The following is a 21,126-nucleotide window of genomic DNA, read 5'->3' as shown; positions in this document are numbered from 1 at the left end:
AGAAGGAGGAACTGAGTGAGCTCAGAAAATGCCACTGAGGAGTAAGTTCAGGGAAGCAGAGAAGCATGGGAGATACAGTAAGTAGATTGCACAGCAACTGAAGACGTTTTCAAAACTTTTCAGCCACAGAATCATTTTAAAAGGGATTCATTTAAAATGTTTTGAGGGTGGAAATAAAATGTTTGGAGGTGAAAGCAATTCAGAGCTCCATGAAGGAAATGTTTTATTTCCTGCCTCAAAATGTTTTAAAAAATTTGTGCTGAAAGAGCCCTTGTTGTCTGTCTATTGGACATCTTCAAGATTTGGTAGACTCTCTCTCTCTCCAGAGGCATATGACCTTTAGGGACATGGGGTTACCCATGTCCTCAGGCACACACCTTTTGGTCACGAGCCACCCACATAACCAAAAGGCGTGCACCCCAGCCACACGCCACCGTGCCCTGCCCTTGCTGGGCGGTGGGGCTTCATAGCGGGTAGCCCCGGCACCCACCTGGGCCACCTTCTGCCACCAAGCCCCACCCCCATCCTTCGTGCAGGCCAACTTTTGCCCTCCACAAGCCCTGCCAGCCTGCATGGAGGCCGGGGGCAGGGGGTCGGTCTGCATGGAGGCCAGGGGCGGGACTCAGCAGTGGGCCGCCCCACCCCTGAGCCATGCCTATGAGCATGGGGGGCATGGGGGTAGGGGGCATGGGGGGTGCCTGGAGAAGGGGTTGTCTCTGGGCACCATTTCCCCCAATACACCTCTATTTCTCTCTTAGAGGGTGTTGGTGGAGTGAGAGATTGTAGTGAGGGGAGAGTCAGCATTTCATTCTTTCTGGTTGTTCTATAGTCAGTCAGCCATTGACTAGCCATTGGTTAATGCATATAGCCATACATCATTACAGTATAATAATAAAACACAAACACATATGTATGGACATATTTTATCAATAGTTTTCTCTGGTTTTATTTTGTGATCTCACTATTGCAGCAGTTTTCCAAAAAAAATCTGGTTCTGCTTCAGTAACTGTTAACTGTAGGTGAGGTAAAGTTTGATGCTCTAGTTTGACATTGGTTCTGTTTGCATTGAAGGCTTTTGGTCAGTGGTTGCTCTAGTGTGTTTAGCTACTGCTTTCTTTGAATTTCTTTCCCTATGGGAAATAATGAAGAGAAATAGAATGGGTGTGGGCACCTTGTTCAGGTGCCATAGCACTGGACTGCATCCAATTTACATGAAACCAGGGAGTCCTTGTTGAGCAGGCATCCCTAGGACCCTGTAATGTTGGTAACATTTGATTGAAAAACAGCCACTCTGCAGTGTCCCTGAACCTCCACCTCCATCAGTTAGGGGACAATTGAATTCAAATAATTCCAGAATCTCTCCTTAAAAAACCCAAACCCACGTCCTGAAATGATATGGTATCTGGATAACCTGGAATGCAAGGTATTCCCAAAATCTGAATCTTAAAAATACTGGGGGGGGGGGGGGAGATGTACCTCCCTAGCTAGATAAAAGGGCCCCATATCTATATAGTTAGTGTCACTGCTTGGCAACCTATACCCTCTTCGTAACTGTATATTACTTAGTGACACTTGCTTGCATATGTTTGATATAAGATACAAATTTAATTGAAATTTGCATATTACAACTGGAAATCAACTCATTCTTCCAGAATATTGTCTTAAAGCAAAATCATTCTGCTGAACTAAGGCACAGCTATGTCTTAAATCACAGCCATGATTCAGCCAAACCACAGACAAATCATATATTATACAATTTTGGAAAACTGGCTAGGTCACAGCCTGGGCATAAAAGACAAGCTGCAAGGATATTTGTATTTGTCTGTGGATGCTCGAGACAGAGTCTTGAGAATTCCATATTCTGTTTTTTTAATTTTTCATTTTTGCAGCACATCTGTGGAAAAATTAATAGGTATCCTTTGTTCTAGTTCATAATTATACCACTCCTTGTAGATAACTGAACTTTCTCAATGTCTCCAGTTTGCTTGTAGTTCATTCAGAATCACTAAAATCACAAATATTGCTCAATGAGATAACCCCTCTTCAAAAAAACAAACAAACCAGAACTGGGGTAACTTGCATTATCTACCTTGGAATGCATTACTAGAAACAAAGCATGCCTTCCAAAGGATTTAACTGCCCTGGAGCTTGAAAAGAGGCCACAGTGGAGAAAATCAGAGCATCCTAAACCCAATGGATTATCTGGATGATCTAGTGAACTGCAGGAGGAGTTGATGGTTAGCAGAAAGAGTTCAGTACAGACAAGGGGTGGGGTAGACACAGAGACCAGAAGGGCTGATAGGAAAGAACCAGATAGGTGGGAACAAATAGGCAGAGGAGCAGCAAAGACTGTTCCCAGAGGAAAAACAGCCGAATGCAGAGAAATCAATTTCTGTTGCTGAGGCAATTGATGGGAGGTAACCCAGAAATATATTTACAGCTCAAGGTTTTCAGGCAGCTATTGATGAGGTAGGGTTAATCAGAAGGTAATTAAAATGAGAAAGACGTTATTCCATGTTAATAAATGGATGCCATGCTAAGAACGGTGGTCATCATCTCCAAAGTGGTCTACTTAGGCAAGAGACATAGGGCGTTTCCCCACTCACCACGATCCCCCTTATTTTTCTGGTGCGCGCCTGGGCATCCTCACGATCACGCGCTCTGCGGGGGGCTGAGGGGGCGCGACAGCAGCAGCGTCAGGGTGCCTGCATTGTCGCCGCCCCTGTAGTGGGGAGTGCCGGGGGACCCCGCGCTACTTGAGGAGAGTAGCGCGGGGCTTAAAGTAAGTGGGGAAAGGCTCATAAAATGAGCTATCCTAAGCAGGACTACTCAGAATCCTACTTGGGTCTGTTCAGTGGAGCTTTTTACTGTCTGGAAAGAGTTCATGTGGTTTGAACTTAAAGAGACTGAGGATGAGTACAGATATTGGAAGATGCTCAAAATGGGTATTACAATAGTTATTAATGGGGGGCAAGGTGGTCTACAAATCTGGGGGGAACTGAAAACTTTTTGGAGAAAATAGGAGCATCTGGGACCTTATGCAACCATACCTGCAGTAGATTCTGGAAGACAGAGGAGAGTGGTTTTATACAGCTTACCCCACCCTGTGAAAAATCCAAGATTTCTCCCCCAAGCCTCTTTAAATGTGTCACACATCAACTAGGAATTAACATTAAGCAGTTGCCTGATCTAATGTGGAATGGTATACAGAGTCTCATGAGATCTCAGAAACATGAAAATACTTCAAGAAGAAATTTCTTAAAAGAAGGAATTTCTTAAATTTCTTAAAAGAAGGAAGGAAAACACCAAAATACCAAGGAGGACAGCATTCTGCAATTAGTTTTTTTCTTATGCTTCTCGAAACGTCCTTAAACACAAGACAGAAGCAACCTAATTTGTAGAGAAAGGGGAGCACTGTCCTCCTTGGTATTTTGGTGTTTTCCTTCCTTCTTTTAAGAAATAATTAAATTGTCACTGGTTGAACACTATAACTATAACTATTTACTTATTTTTTGTAGCTTATAAGCACTATTGTACTTTTGAAAAACCTTGACCTGCCTTTGTAAGTATTTTCATGTTTTGGAATTTAGTTTCACATGTAAATTGTAATTCTTTGTAACAAGTCTTTATTTTGTTTCCTTTCAGAACAGCCTTGAAGTATAACGAGGCCAGTTACTTATCTAGAATCTGGCTAACTGTTATCTTTGTGTTAAGATTATACTGCTGTGCCATTCTAAACTGTATACAAAAAGTTTTTTTCATTACTCCAGTGGGAGAGATGTAATAATTTTTCCAAAACATCTTGTTATTGTGTTGTAAAATTATTTTGGTTACTTATAAGTAAATTGCTACTCCAGTGGGAGACAACATTGTTGAAGTAATTGTTGTAGTCTGGTTGGTACAAGTTTTCTTCTTTTCACTTTGGTTGTGTACCTTCCTCTTTTGCATAGCATGGATGACATCACTTCCAGGCAAAGTCTTGGAAGTGGCAACCAGGGGCAGAATGAGGGGGAACTGCGTCTGGGGCATGCGCGCACCCCCGGAACACCCCCGGAACACCCCCACCACGCCCCCTTCGCAGCCCGGCCACACCCCCGCCGTGGCACTGCCCGGGATGTCACACCCTCCCCCTGCCCTGTTGGCACTATGCCACTGGTGGCAACACAAGCTACCACAACACTCTGAGGATTCAATCAATCTCTATATAGCTTGGTGGGATCATGGTAGAGCATCATGGGGTAGAGGGAGAAATGACATCACTGCTGGGTTTTCACCTGGAAATAATGTGACAATGTTGGTGATGCCATTTTCCAGGACTCCATCCGTATAAAATTTCTGGGGGTTGCCTAGGATGGATTGGTGACCTGAGCATGTCTCTACTCTGTCTTGTGATCAGATATCAACTACGAGTTCCCAATCCCATCTATTGCCATGCATTTGGTTCCCGTCAGAACCAGAACTGTGACACAGAAGAAGAAGGTGTTTTAATCTTCCCTTCATTTTTTTGTCAACCTGAAATGGCCTTGGAGGAAGGCGGCTGTTTGCTTTTCACATGACATCTCGAACGAAACTTTCTTACTGTCCAATTATTTGTTTTTCTGAGTTTTCAGAACTTTTTCTTTCACTCTACGGATTTTAATCCCCAGTGTAAGCTCTGAACTTTAAGAAACATCTTTTATTTTATGGGAGTGTCCTCTGCTCTAGATTTATATCGTACAGAGAACAGGCCATTTATTTTATATCCTCTTACACAGTGCTTCTCCAAACACAGCCTGCAATCTTAATTTTGAATTTTCAGTTTTGATCTTGCAGTCGCTCTATAAATTTCCCAGAAGTCCACCCTGGCATCATTTGAACAGGGTTTTCTTTTTCCTTTTTTAAAAGAGCTTGTACAAGGCTTTGAGTACTCAAATGGCTTGTTTTTAACTTTGTGGCCACTACAAGGGAACTGTTTATTGTCACTGGATGCATAGCAAGGACAGAATAAATTGGATCAGAAAGCCAAAGAATGTTCCTTTGTCCATGCAGCAGAAATGATCACCTTCAAGTGAGTGGAAACAAGCACATTTTAAATAGGACATGGTTGTTTTAGCTTTTGTGCCCCAGATGATTATCTCAACTGGGGGGGTTTTCTCCAGAGGAAAATGTACAATTATTTCGTACACGCTGCCTTGAAATTTCATCCTTCTGTTGGAAAGGAGAAGAAAAATCAAGTCTCAGAGTAGCAGAGGAAAGATGTGGTTAGAAATGTCGTTGTGTACAAATGTAACCCTCACATTTTCTTCCCTGAAATAAACCAAAGAAGGAATACAGCCACTACCAACATATTGTCTAAATGAGTAACATGGCTGGCTCTATGACAGATCAAAGATCTGAATAACTGAAATTTGAGTGGGAAGGCAGTTGCTTCATGAACATATGAATTCAAGAAGCTGTTTCTCCTGAGTCAGACCATTAGTCTGTCAAGGTCTAGTGTACTCTGAATGGCAGTAGTTCTCCCAGGTATCAGGTAATGATTTTCATATCACCTGGTGTTGTGTGCCGCCTCTTTCAAAGGCTAAGTCAGTAGGCCTCAGTGCAAGTAGGAGACCAGGGGGCAAACGGCTTCACTTTGCTTGGCTGCTAAAAATGGCTAGGCCAAGATGTCTGCCAAGACAGCTAGGCTGCCCAGAATGTTTAAACCAGGCCAAGACAATACTGGGCCTGTTGAACCAGAAACAGGAAAGTTTCTAAGTAACTACTGTTGTGTTTCCTTTTTAAGATGAATTGTCTGTTCTGATGTTTTCAGCTTTGATAAAAAGTAAACCATTAAGTTAAGGAAGCGGGGTGTTCAGGTTTCTGGGAATTTTGTAGGTGGGGCACAGGGATAAAAAGTTACCTGGAATTGACATCACCATATCAAGTGGCACTCTAGGAATTCCCCTGATCTTTATGGAAAATTCCTAGAGCTTCAGTTGAAGACCCAGAAGTTATGTCACCATGTCGAATAGCACGCTCTCCTTCCAGATTTTTGTTCCTTAACTGGCATGGATCTACAGCAGGGGATAGCAGCATGGGACAGGAGGGTGCCCACCATAATGGGCAACCTGGTCACCCTGCTGTTGTAGCTGCTCTATTGTGAAATATTTGGTGACCAAGGGAGGATCTACCTGCTGCTAAAACACCCAGAAGTTGTGAGGATAATTTGACACCAAATCTGCTTTTTCCTTTCTTTTCTTTACCATATTGCTGTTGGGTCAGTGCAGAAATGGCTTCATTGGGCTGTATAGAACTATCAGCCTCTTTGGACTGTTATACAGAAAGACTGCCTTAGAATCGGAAAGCTAATAAAATTGCAGGGGCAGAACAAAAGTGCAATTTTGCTGACAGTCTATGTGGCAAAATCCTTTGCTATTGTCCATTCCCTAATAGCAGTTGCTGCGCCAAGTGCTCACACCTTTGATGAACTGGTAGCTTCACTAAAGACAAGTTTTTGCCCAAGGCCACCTGTTACCCCACAGAGGGTTCATTTCTTTTTAAGTCTGAACAGCAAGCTGGTGAAAGTATAATAGTCTATATGGCAGAGGTCTTTTGCCCTGCTGAATATTGTACATTTGGGAATCTTTCGGAGGACTCGTTATAGGATTGGATCATCTGGAGAAATAAGGGAAGAAGAAGAGGAGGAGAAGGAAGAGGAGTAGTTTGGATTTATACCCCACCTTTCTCTTGTGTAAGGATACTCAAGGTGGCTTACATGTTCCTTTCCCTTCCTCTCCCCACACCTTGTGAGGTAGGTGGGGCTGAGAGAGTTCCAAAGAACTGTGACTAGCCCAAGGTCACCCAGCAGGAATGTAGGACCGCGGAAACACATCTGGAGATGCGATGTTACATGTAACATAAAATTATTTATAAATCCTACTGATGGAAAGCAGTATAAATTAAGGAATTTCACAAATTGTAACTCTAAAAGGGTGGTATATGCTATTAGATTCCATGCAATAAGTTGTATGTAGCGAAAATGTCAAGGTGCTTAAAAACATATATTGGTGAACTTAAGAGCAACATCTCTTGGGAAGAACATAAGCACCCCTGGTTTCACATTATATAGAATTACAAACACACATCTAGGAACATTGTCTTTTGGGGTATCCAAAAATGAACAGATAGATTGAAATCCTTGGCCCCTCATGGGCTGAATGAGAGCTTGGACCTCCTTTACATATCTGGTCATGGTGACTAAGCATTTTTCAAGATCTTCAGTCCTTCAAGGGTGAACAGGCAATAAAAGTATGGCATCATACCTGGGTGTAAAACACAGCCAGCTCTACCCTGCTTATTCAATTGTTCAAGGTGGGAGCTGAGAAATTTCTATAGAAGGTATGCCACAATGTCTGTTTTTCTACCATTCTGTTATGGATATTGTAAAAGAATAACTTTTTGATTTCTTTTTTAATATATAAGAATTTTTTTGTTTCATAAGATTTCCTTATATCATTCTTGGAATGTAAATGTAATGTATTGTATAACGTTATTTTATTTGTTAAAGGAATTGTGTAATTGCTAATTTGTTACACATTTTAATTGCATGTATTATAGTATTCCCTGATGAAGCAAATTGTGAAACATGTAGAGTTCTAGAAGAGCAAAACAAACTCTCAGCTTTGCACCTTGTTCTCCTTTGTCTTTCCTTGTAGCATGATGACCAGTCTGCCTATTTTCTCATGCTATTTGGGGTGTGGGGTGGGAGTGTGTGTCCTTCTCTCAGGAACAGAATCCCCGAGGGCATTTTGGACTGCAGCAGGAAGTGAGAAAATCAGTTTCCACTGGTGGGAATCCTTCACTCAGTGATAATTTCTAGGCATTGTAAATATCATATCAGTGGTTAGAACAGGCTCGTATCAGTGTTAAGAACAGGCCTGCCAAACCTTTGACCCATAAAGCTGGATTATGCTCACTAGTTCTGTTTTAAGGCCTACCAGATGCTTGCAGTCCCTGTCTTGTTTTCGTAGTCCCAAGCAAGCAGCAGCACCAGGGGGTTTATTTGAGTGGACCGTTCATACCTTTGGCTTGGGCCTGCGTAGGGCTAGGCAGTTCTTCATCAAAAGATGTTTACCTCCTTTCTGCTTATGCGCAAAGTTTTGCTTCTGATCCATCACAGTCTTTGCAAAATGTAAAAGCTGAGCAGTGGTTGCTTTAGCCTAATTAAAAGTAGCATGCAAGGGAATGCCTCTGGAGAATACACTCCTTACATCGGCTTTCTTTTGAGACTCTTCACAATTATATAAATATTTTTTTCCAAACCAAATGGGAAAACGAATTGCTAACCTTTTCAAATTCGCTTTTGAGCACGACTGATGTAATCGTGTTTCAAACACTCAACAATAAAAGCAATTTTTCCCCCTCTTTTTGTTATGCCTTCCCCTGAAGGGTCGTCCTGTCTGGCATAAGGAAGGTTTATTCATGACTTTTTAAAAGAAGCTGTGCCATCTCAAACCTTTAACTCCATTAAGCCTGCGGAGGGGAGAAGGTTGGGAGAAGCTGCCTTTCTAATATTGATTACTGCAGTCTCAAGCTTTTCAGCCATGCTTATCACTTTAGACTCTAATCCCTACTTTCTCTTCAATTACACGACTTGGAGGATTTCTGCAGACAGGGCATTGATGAAGAGTGAATACCAGTGGATCAATTAACTGCGTCGTCCCCTGATATGATACGGGCTGCTGCTTCGCTTCTTTCACATCCATTAGGCTGTTCACACAAGTGACACAATGGTTTCCCAGAGTTAGATTTGTTATCACATCTGCAACTGACACATCAAGATTTACAATTTACTTGCAAATGCAAAATGAGCCAAAGGAAATGCATTGTTGTTCTGGCTAATCTAAAAGAAGCTCTAAAGACCTGAAGCACCCGATACACTGAAAACAAAAGAATTTGCTTTGTAAAGGTAAATGACCATGTGCCTGAGAATTATAATATGACAAACAGGACCCAGGAGACTCACAGGGCGAGGGGAATCTCATCCCATTATTTTATATTGATTCTCCCTCCATTCAGCAAACATCTTGCTCCTGTTTTCACATACACGTACACACCCCATCTTGCTAATTTCTCCTACCTCTCCACTCCAATTGGCCAAACTGGCAGGGGCTGCTGGGAATTGTAGTCCATCTGCAGAGCCACAGGTTGCAGCCACATCTGCAGAGCCACAGGTTGCAGACCCCTGTGCTAGAGTTACATGGCCATGGCTCTTCTCCCTCTTGGCTGATAGGGGCCCTCCAAGGCAGTGTCCCAATAGTAACTTTCCACCCTGTCGGGGTAGCAAGCAGGGTGCTACTGGCAAAGTAGACCAATTCAAATTCTCTGATCTGGTATCTCCTGTTGAAAGATTTCAGAAGCAGTTGCTGGGAAAGGCATTTTTCTGAGACCTTGGGAAACTCCTAGTCAGAGCAGATGTTGTGAGGTGAGATGGGTCAACGGTCTGACTCAGTGTGGAGCAGCTTTATATGTTAGAATTTCAACACTGCTCCTTCACCCTGGAAGGAGAACATTGAGTTCTCTTCTCAGTGGAAATATGACCCAAGGTGACTTCATATTATTTCCGACTGATAACACCAGAATGAGTTTAGGCAGTCAATTTGCTGCAGTTACAGCAGCTCCTATCTGACTACAAATATAACAATAGTGAATACATGCCCACTTTTAAAATGAAGGCTTGGTTGATATTACAATTATGCCTAAAAGACCTGATTTTCAGATCCAATCCAATGTGTTATGTTCAATGTAAATATAGCTTGATAAAACACAGAAAGAAGACACAGTGCTGGTATTAATGATAAACATTTTGCAAGTCAATATGAAAACGGGAACAGTTCTTCCAGATTCCAGAGAAATGTTAGCTCAGTCCTAAGGTATATACATTAGATGCTTTAAATAGTTTAATTTCCCCCTCCCTCTTCCTGACCCCTACCATCAGAATAGGTTGGGTGGCTCCTACTGTTTCAGCCTGACTCAGCTCAGCTAGGGAATGTTAGGGGAATAATGAGAAATGTAGTCCGATATTAATATCAAGAAATGTAGTCTGATATTAATATCAAGAGACTGTATTTCTCCAGATGTCTTCAGATTGCAAAAAAATGCTGTGGAAGGCAAGAGAAGATTCTCTTAACTATGCAGGCCCATTGTTCCCCTTTAAATTACAGGCCAATAACTTAAGCTGTGGTCACAGCACCCAACCTACACTAGGGCAGCCAGTCTCCCAGATTAGTAGGAGATTTCTTGCCAGAAGCCTTCTTTTCCCCACCACTAGGGGAGAGCAGCTAGGGAGAAATGGAGAGAGCCATCATCACCAGTGATGCAATGAAGTCACTTCCTGCTCTCATATTAAACCATAGAGGGAGTATAGGAATGCCAGCTCCAGGTGGGAAAATACCTGGAGATTCCGGAGGTAAAGCCTGAGGAGAGAGGAGTTTGGGGATGAGAGGGATTTTGATGGGGTACAGTCTCATATAGTCCACCTTTCAAAAGAGTCATTTTCTCCAAGGGAACTGATTTTTTTTTTTTGCCAGGAGACCAGCTGTAATCCCAGATACCACCTGGAGGTTGGTAATCTTATGCTGGTAAGATCTACTTCTGCTGGCAACACTAGCCTACACAGTAGATGGGAAAGCAGGACAAAAAAGAAGGCAGAGGGAGACTTTCTTTCTCCCTTTGTCATCCTTGAACTTTAAACCAGGCAGCCAGGTGTAAGGATCATAACAACAGCTCTAGCCCTGACCTGAGTGGAACGCTCTTCCTCCTGACGGCCGGACCCTCTGGGACAGGAGGAGGTCCATCAGGGCCTGTAAAACGGAACTGTTCCGCCGGGCCTTTGGAGGGACCAGCCGCTGAAGGTGCCCCCCCTTTTCCTTTAGCTCTTAACACCTGGGTCCTTCTATCTAATGGGACTCGCCGTTCCCTCCCTCTTAGGGGAGGATTTAAAATTAGGGTACTTGGACGCCTCTTATTACCCTACTGCTGTTTTTAAAGGTTTTAACCATATTTATTTGTACTGAGATTCATGTTGTACACTGCCCAGAGCCCCTTGGGGATGGGGCGGTATAAAAGTTTAAATAAATAAATAATAAATAAATAAATAAATAAACTATTTACTAATGTTTTGTTATACATTTTTGTTCTGACAACAGTCATGGAAGTGAAACACTTTCATTACTTTCCCTTTGGTCAATAAACAAGTGCACAAAAGGAGATCTGATTTAAATTGCTACCAACACTGCTATGCCTCAAAGAGCTGTAGAACTAGCAAAAACTCCAGAGGTGAATCATTTCCTCTCACAATATCGACAAAATAAGAAAAGATTAACTTCCATTTGTCTTGGAGTTGTAAAAGGCTGAGGAGACTGATCAGGTGACTTCAGCATGTAAACAATGCTATATGAGTCAGATTTCTTGCCATCCAGTCATGTGAAATATGTACTGACCAAGGTAGTGGTTTTGGTCCTTGCAAGGGTGGGGCTGCTCTGCTGCACAAAAGAGCCAACTCACCCACCTTCTACAAGTCAGGAAGTTCAGGGAATCCATCTATAACTTTTAATTTTCTACCCTATTATCTGACCAATAGAGGCATATACTGTCAACAAAAATTGTGACATCTAAAGCCACCCTCCTAAGGTTCACCTGCTTCATTTCAGCTGTTAAAAGCACAGCATCCCAAAACTCACATTATATTTGTGCAAACTCAAGAAAAAAAGGGTTGGAAGAGAAAAAACAGCAGACGAAGCAGAAGGTCAAATTACCTGTTCTGGATGGAGGAGGAGGTTCATCTGTGGAAATTGCAAGCATTCAAGTAGAGTTTTGGAATCCCTAGTTTTGCTAGGACAGTGATGGCGAAACTTTTCGAGATCGAGTGCCCAAACTGCAACCCAAAACCCACTTATTTATTGCAAAGTGCCAACATGGTTAACCTGAATACTGAGGTTTTAGTTTAGAAAAAACGGTTGGCTCCGAGGCCTGCGTTACTCGGGAGTAAGCTTGGTGGTAGTCCGTGGCTTTGCTTTGAAGCAACCATGCAACTCTTCCAACGGGTGAATCACGACCCTAGGAGGATTTACTCAGAAGCAAGCCCTATTGCCAGCAACTGAGCTTACTCCCAGGTAAAGGATCACGCTTTAGTTCTTCACATGAAAATCAGTGGGGTTTAACAGTGCTTAACAGGGTTACCTACACTGCTTTCCCAAAACTAGGTCTTAGGTTTAATGCTAATAATTGAGCCCAGCGGCCCAGGCCAGCCTAGATGTTGGGGAGGGGGGGCACTCTGTTTGCACGTGCCCACAGAGAGGGCTCTGGATGCCACCACTGTGCTAGTACAATAATACAATTTAAGCAAGAGTTCATTAAAAATATAAAGGGGAATGGAGGTGGGTTTTCATTGGCATAATGTTCTGCCACCATGAGGCCATATGCAAGACTGGAAGGCTTAGAAGACTATGTCCCAGTCTATGTGTGCAATGTCTGCTGACATTGTCCAGGTCTATGCTAGTGTTACCAGCAGGAAAATAGGAAAAAATATTTTCCTGAGCCTGCCACTGAACTACACTGGCTATGGATCAGAGCAAAGAGACCAGTGTTGTCCAAAAGCCCCCACAAGTCCTGGAAAGAACATGTATATACAAATGTGCTGATATTTCACATGGTTTCCTTCTTGCCTTTTTCCCTTTTAAGGTTTAATGTAAGCCCCTCAGTGTTGGATTTATTATTTGCCAAATGTTTAGGATTATACTTTAGCTAGGTTCTCCAGTTGCTTTAAGGTTTTGTTACTGTGGTACAGGATTCTCTTGCTTATATGTTTATATGGGCTTGTACTGTATTGGAGGTTCTTTGTTATAAGGTTAAGGGATTCTATAGAGTTACTTTAAGTGATAGACAAGAAAAGAAATGGATTAGAAATATTCTTCTTACTTTATTGTATTAATAGAAGAAGCCTCTTAGGATTTTAGTAGTTTTATTTTAACTCCTTCACTAGGAAGTAGACCAAAAAATGCGAAGTAGGGAAAACTCCTTCTTACAATCTGATAAGTTTGTCAACCTCAACAAAAGACCTTTTTGGACTTACAAGGAGTGCCTTGGCTGTTTGAAGGACATCACCCTACTTCCCATTGGACTATTTGAATGTTCACTTCTAGGATCTCAAGACCCATTGGACTATTGAAGTATCCACTTCTAGGATCTCAAGATTCATTGGCAGCCTTTTCTTCTGGGACTTAATCCCATTAGCAAAAACAAAAGACTGTCTTCCTCCTCTTTGTTTTAAATTGTCTGTATTATGTGGCAGGGGACTGCCCCCTTCCTCCTCTGATTGGGTGAAAAACTGTATTAAAAGGGCTGTGTTTCGTTCTGTACTGGGCAGTCTGGCCTGGAAAGAGCTTGAAATCACAATAAAGAACTTCTGCTCTGAAGGCAGCCTGCCTCTGCATCCACTCACTGCTGCCAAAGCTGAAATCACTCTGAAATCACTATCGCTCATTGCTGACAAAGCTGAAATCACTCTGAAATCACTTTCTAGTTACCCCTGGCTGTGGGTAACACTAGGGTAGAGGTATCTATGAGATGCACAACTGTAAGCCTTACTAACCCTTTTAGTCTGGAGTTTAGAATCGATATTTACAGGGCTATCTTTTTGCAGAAGGTTAATTCAAGTGGTTTGCTACTGCTGCTTTGGAGCGGCGGGGGAGGCTTCAGAATTAATTTACTTTTTCATCATACTTTGTCCTTTGCTTTTTGCTGATTATTTTGTTTTATTAATGATTTTTCATACTTCATGCTTGGCTCCAGCTTCAGATTTCACACTTAACAATCAGAAATGTATTTATTTCTCTATCCTCCGAACCTTAGGAAGACTTAACTGCTCAAAATATTAGAACTAATGTTGTGTGACAAGTGGTAGTGAATTCCTAACCACTATATTGCAGGAATGCTTCCACACTGAATTTGTTCACGATAAGAACATAAGAACATAAGAACAAGCCAGCTGGATCAGACCAAAGTCCATCTAGTCCAGCTCTCTGCTACTTGGAGTGGCCCACCAGGTGCCTTTGGGAGCTCACATGTAGGATGTGAACGCAATGGCCTTCTGCGGCTGTTGCTCCCAATCACCTGGTCTGTTAAGGAATTTGCAATCTCAGATCAAAGAGGATCAAGATTGGTAGCCATAAATCGACTTCTCCTCCATAAATCTGTCCAAGCCCCTTTTAAAGCTATCCAGGTTAGTGGCCATCACCACCTCCTGTGGCAGCATATTCCAAACACCAATCACACGTTGCGTGAAGAAGTGTTTCCTTTTATTAGTCCTAATTCTTCCCCCCAGCATTTTCAATGAATGCCCCCTGGTTCTAGTATTGTGAGAAAGAGAGAAAAGAATTCTCTCTGTCAACATTTTCTACCCCATGCATAATTTTGTAGACTTCAATCATATCCCCCCTCAGCCGCCTCCTCTCCAAACTAAAGAGTCCCAAACGCTGCAGCCTCTCCTCATAGGGAAGGTGCTCCAGTCCCTCAATCATCCTTGTTGCCCTTCTCTGCACTTTTTCTATCTCCTCAATATCCGTTTTGAGATCACGTGACCAGAACTGGACACAGGACTCCAAGTCTTGATGCTTCACTGCTTTATATAAGAGCATGACAATCTTTGCAGTTTTATTATCAATTCCCTTTTCTAATGATCCCACAGCATAGAGTTTGCCTTTTCACAGCCAAGCCATGCATTGAGTTGACATTCCCATGGAACTATCAACTAAGACACCTAAATCCCTTTCCCTGGTCTGGTGACTGATAGCACCCCTGGACCCCTCTGTAAGCGCAGTATGTGAAGTTTGGATTTTTTTGCTCCCTATGTGCATCACTTGTCACACATTTTGCTACCACATTGAACTGCATTTGCCATTTCTGGAGCCCACTCACCTAATTCTATCAAGGTCCGATTGGAGCTCGCCACTTTCAGAATCCTTTGTGGTTCTCACCACCCTACATAATTTGGTATCATCTGCAAACTTGGCCACCACGCTACCCACCCCTACTTCCAGGTCATTTATGAATAGGTTAAAGAGCACTGGTCCCAAAACGGATCCTTGGGGGACACCACTCCCGACATCTCTCCATTGTGAGAACTTCCCATTTATACCCACCCTTTGCTTCCTGTTTCTCAACCAGTTTTTAATCCATAGGAGGACTTCCCCTCTTATTCCTTCATTGCTGAGTTTTCTCAACAGTCTCTGGTGAGGAACTTTGTCAAAAGCCTTTTGGAAATCCAAGTAGACAACGATGAGCACCTCCATGTAAGAAGGCAGCCCATATGTAGATCTTCTCTTAATAACCTAGTTTGTTTCTGAGCCCAATTCAATGTACTGGTGTTAACCTTTTAAGCCAATATGACTTAATACCGACATATCTAAAAAATCACCTACTCCTCCAAGACCCTACAGGCCACTAAGGTCATTTCTGAGGGCCTGCTTTGGGTGCCCCTACCTTCTGAGATAAGACTGGTGACAACCAAGACAGAACCTTTTGGTGTGGCACCAAACTATGGAAATTTCTCCTCAAAGATATGTGAATGTTCCCTTCCGTCACAGTATTCTACCATGTCTTTTGTTTCATCTGGTGTTCCCTGGATTGACCTCTTCCTCTTGCCTTATGCTTTATTTACTGTGTAAAGTGCTTTTAATTTTTGTTGTAATTATTGTTTTGGTTTAAAGGCTTTTTATGAACTGTTTTATGAGCTATTTTCACCCCCACCACATGGGTGGGTAGAAAAGTTGAATTCCACTTTTGTAAGTAAATAGTAAATAAATAAAAAAATATGACTTATGTGGTATGTACATATTGCATGTACATGTAACCCCCATGCCCAGAATGGGTTGGCCCAGAATGGGTTGACCCAGTAAGGGGGTGGAGACTCGGAGCAGCAGAGAGGCTGCAAGAGCTCTTTACCAAGAAGAATAGCCAAGGCTACCAGACTCTGGACGCTTGATTTCTCTATAAGCCCTTAACACCTTGTTAAGGTAATTTCAATATTGTTGGGAACTACTGGGAAGGTAGTTGTTGTTTTGCTGTGTTGTAAATGTTGGAGTTTATTGTTTCAGGGTTTTCTTTTGTGGTTGTAATGGGTGAGAGTTCTCCTGGAGACCTTCATCATGTTGCAACCTGTTCATCAAGCCCTTGGAGTCTTCAGGAGCCAGCCAACTTGCAAAGAAGATTTGGACTTGGCAATATCAGTAGACTGTAAATAGAAGGACTTGAAATGCAACCTGAACAGGACCTTGAATTGTAACGTTAAATGTTGATGTTTAATGTTAATTGTAAAGAGAAGTAAACCATATTGTTGTTTAAAAATTGTTGTTGCAACTCATTCCAAGTACTGCCCCACAGAACTCACAAGCTGAGGTTACATACACACACAGTTTGGCCATGGTCAAATATGGCCTTCCATGTATGAGCACACAGGAAATACACATGTGCAGTCACCATTACACATATGATAATCAACATATGGGCTGCATCCTAATTTCTAAGTGGAACTCTGTTCAGTGCCAGAATTTTATAATGTATGTTGTGGCCCTTCAATCTTCAGCATACAAGGCTGACATTTCTGCATGTATACAGTTTAATATATGAGTATGCGTGATAAATAAAATGTAAACTTGGTACCTTTTAAATGGACTTTAATCATCAGCTTTTGGAGTCTCCAATGGTCTTCTGGATTGAACCCACCTAGAATTGGAAAAGTTACATCCAAGATTCAAACTTTTAGGTATACGCACAGGCATACACATAACTCCCTACTTGCAATAAATTGCATATTCATGAAGTTTTGTCGAGCTCAAAAACTGCCATATTTTAGTGCAACTCTGTTACATAGTGCTTGTTAAGATTTGATATATGGCTCAACCTGTATAGACAATGTTCCATACATCCTCTCTAATGCTTGCATCCTGTCCTGTAATTTTACAGATGTGTTATATCTGGAAGTATTTTAAAAAATAAACTACAAAAGAGACAGAAAACATAAGTAATCAGGCAGAAGAACCGCATAATGAATCACCATCGCAACAAAACGAGTTTCTTCAAGAGTGTGATCAACTGAAATGGTCTCAACAAATCAGATGCTGCGGCACTTCTGCTGCAGTTGCTAAAAATTATGTCTAATGATGTTTACCATTTGCATGATTCTTCCTCTCCACGAAACCTAAAGAACTCCTGAAGAATTAATTAAGTTTCACAACTTTTAAAAACATTATATGGAGGTAGAGTGGGAGTTAGAGCTGGTTGATACTTCTCTTTTAGAGATGACAGGAAGAGATCAGAAGGATGGGCTGGCAGACTTTCATTGTGGAGATCCTCTATACCAGTGGTGGCGAACCTATGGCATGCGTGCCAGAGGTGGCACTCAGAGCCCTCTCTGTGGGCACCCACGCACAGAGTTCATTATGTGGGGGGAGTGGAAAATCCCCCCACACGCACACATCTAGGCTGGCCTTGCTTCTGAGTAAGCCCTCCTAGGATCATGATTCACCCATTCAAAGTGTTGCACGGTTGCTTCACCAAGCTTACTCCTGAGTAACACGTGCCTTGGAGCAAACTGTTTTTTCTAAACTAAAACCTCAGTATTCAGGTTAAATTGCCATGTTGGCACTTCGCGATAAATAAGTGGGCTTTGGGTTGCAATTTGGGCACTCGGTCTCGAAAAGGTTCGCCATCACTGCTCTATACCAAAAGTAAGAGCATATGCAGTACAACGTTGTAAGGGGAAAAGTTCCCCTTTGGCTATGTGCTTGATTATAGTTTGGGGTTCTGAGAACCATTGGAGGGTTTAAGTGGGGCATGACATTTGCAACAAGGAACTTGCTTGTACCTGAATTACTGTACCACATGCTGCCCACTCACTGTTATACATGATAGAAGGTTCTTCGCCCTCTAGCTGTATATTCCATTCATTTCTTTTGTCCTAGGCTGATTTACAAGACAGGAAGGTGATTGTTCTTTTGGTTAAAGACATACTTGAAAAAACAATTGTTTCACTCAGTGTGTTTTCAGTAATTCAAAACACTTCAGGAACTCTTAATGTTTGCAACGGCAGGCTGTGCGGAACATTTTTGACCAGAACTCCCAAATTAGTTTAGTTCTGTGATTTTTTTTGTCTACCTAATTTGTAGCAACACAGCTGCAATGTGAAGAGGGAAAAGGAAACTCTCATCTCACCCCATTTACCAACAGAAGCTCTATCATCAATGGTTTGCTTCCTCTGGGGAAAATATCCAGATATTCGTATATTTTCCCTATCTGCAGCTAGAAGCTGGGATTTCTCTGGCAAAGGGAGAATGCTTCAGACCCCTTCTTTACCCCATGCTGGACTCCTCCTTTAAATCACAGTCAAGATTTTTAAAATAATGTAAAAAGGATCACAGAGTTATACATAACAATGTTCATGAATATGCATATAAATTGATGTGCATTAGAGATTATGCATCTATCCACCACTCAAGGATTTCACTTCTGAAGACCCTGAGCACAGAGCTGACCCCCAGGGCTGACAATTCTAGTAATATGTGCTAACAAACATGTCAAAGCGCCTCTGAAAGACAATGAATAGGAAACAAATAAAGATGAAGAGTTTCATGTACAGGTACTGGAAATAGGGGCTGACCCTGGTAAATAGGAATGGGTGCCTGCATTTGTTCTGGTACCATAGAAATATTAAGTATGCTTTGGGTGAATAATTTGAGCCTTAAAGCATCACTAATTAGATTTTGCTATTCCATGCTCAGCAGACTTTATGCAGTGTTTATTTGTCTGAATAGAAAACTGACGTTGTTCACAAAGCCAGAAGATGAACTTCTGTGTCCCTCTACAACACAGGTGTCAAACTTGCGGCCCTCCAGATGTTATGGACTACAGTTCCCATCATCCCCTGCCAGCTCATGCTGTGCTCTACAAGATACTACAACCCTGAGAAAGACTGCAATCAACATGAGAATTACAAATTCCATAGGGTGATGTGGCTACGTTAGTCTTGACGCCTTAAAGATTAATATGTTTATTATTAAAGTCGCCCTGACTTTGCAGGTTTTCTGGAGAGATGACAAAGATATTTGTTCAATAGGCAATGCTTATAGCACAGATTTTCATAATTTAAAATCCACCTAGTTAGATACATACATCTTAAAGTGGATTCTGCCTCACAAAAGCATTAGCCTTAATAAATAAATTAATCTTTAGGGTGTCACAGGATAAAAATAACAATCTTCCTCACAAACAACGCCAAACAGAGGACAGAAATGTAGATGGCAGTGCACCAGTTCTGATGTTTCCATAGTTTTCACAGGGTAGATGATGAACAAGGAGAGTTTTGGATTTATACCCCACCTTCTTCTCCTGTAAGGAGACTCAAGGTGACTTACAAACTCTTCCTCTCTTCACAACTGATACGTTGTGAGGTAGGTGCATTTGAAAAAGTTATGAACAAACTGACTAGCCCAAGGTCACCCAGCAGGAATGTAGGAGTGTGGAAGCACTCCTAGCTGTGACTAGCCCAAGGTCACCCAGCTGGCATGTGCTGGAGTGCGCAAGCAAATCCAGTTCACCAGATAAGACTCTGCCACTCATGTGGAAAAGTGAGGAATCAAGCCCAGTTCTCCAGATTACAGCCCACCTGCTCTTAACTTCTACACCACATTAGTGTGTTCCTCTCTCTGTCATGCAGATGATGACATATATAAGCAAGGTGCTCTGTATTGATAATTACTCATGATTTCCCTCCCTTATACAAGCTGAGGTGGGGGGTGGAACAGGATAAATCATTCAAACCAAGCATGTCTGTCAGGAGGCATCACTGCAGACTATGCAGTTTACTAGGCTACTAACCTATAATCCCTTTCTGATAAGGCCCATGAACGCTTCAAGAAACAAAAGAGAACCATAGCTGTAGGATAGAATCATACAATACAGTTGCTCCATAACATTTAGGTGTCATATGTGGGAATGCAAGCAAATTTTTGCCATCCCACCATTTCAACTTGAAAATCTGTGTCAGGTTCAATTTCCCCTTGCAAAATCATACCTGTGTTTATTTTTGTGCTCATTGAAAAAAAACACAGAAATTTAGAAGCAGTGGTGTAGCGCCCACAGGACCGGGGGAAGAGGGGGGGTGATGCTCCAGGCATGCCCCAGTGTAGGGGCGTGGTTGGGGTATGGAGGGGGCATTCCAGGGCGGGAAGGGCGGGTGGCGCCACTACAGGAACGCAGGGCACACGTGCGCCCCGGGCACAGTTCCCCTTCGCTCCGCCCCTTTTTAGAAGTACATGTATATACATTCCTAATCTCTTACACAGATATGCACATCTTGAAATGTGAAAAATCAACCATCTAGAAAGCCATCTAGGACACAGGTGTTCCCAAATGGGCATACAATAGGGTTTAAACACAGGTGAACTTTTCTGTGAGACAGCCACACATTACACATTGGAATACAGGCAGCACACATGTTAACACAGATGTTTCCTGCAGCATATGCAATGTGTGGAGCTGTACAAATTGATGCAACTATGAACACCTCCAGGACACCAAAGTATAGGAAATGATTAAGGCTTTCCTGATATCACTAGAAATTTTTTTTGAAGTTGGTACAAAATGAAATAGTACAGGCATGTCATATAATCAGCGGCAATGAGGAAATGTAATATTTATGCAGAAATTCAGCTTGAGACATGTTCCTGAGCTGTCACTCATGCTCTCAAAATTCTAGACACACCATAAGTTCAGTCAAGCATCACAATTCACTGGGAGATAAACAAAGAAGGCACTTATCTGCCTAAATCTGGACAGCTTCCCTGCAGAGAAAATCATGTACTGGATATTACTGCAGACTGCCCCAACAACCGAGCACAAACATTCATCACTCAAAGGTGGAGTAAATGGGATATTTCCTGTTTGAACAGGTCTCATCACACAGTGTTTATTGCTGCTGACATTCTAATGGGGAAACGTCTGATTATACAGCTACAGAGTACTACTGAAAATGCTTCCTGTCACTGAGGGAAGGAAGGCTGTAACAAAATTCATCCCCTCTCAGCCTAATTCTGTGTTTTAACTTACCTTATA

Source organism: Sphaerodactylus townsendi, linkage group LG11, assembly GCF_021028975.2.
Source record: "Sphaerodactylus townsendi isolate TG3544 linkage group LG11, MPM_Stown_v2.3, whole genome shotgun sequence".
Classification (NCBI taxonomy): Eukaryota; Metazoa; Chordata; class Lepidosauria; order Squamata; family Sphaerodactylidae; genus Sphaerodactylus; species Sphaerodactylus townsendi.
The sequence above is the reverse complement of the archived record's forward strand: the minus strand, read 5'-3'. Positions refer to the sequence as shown.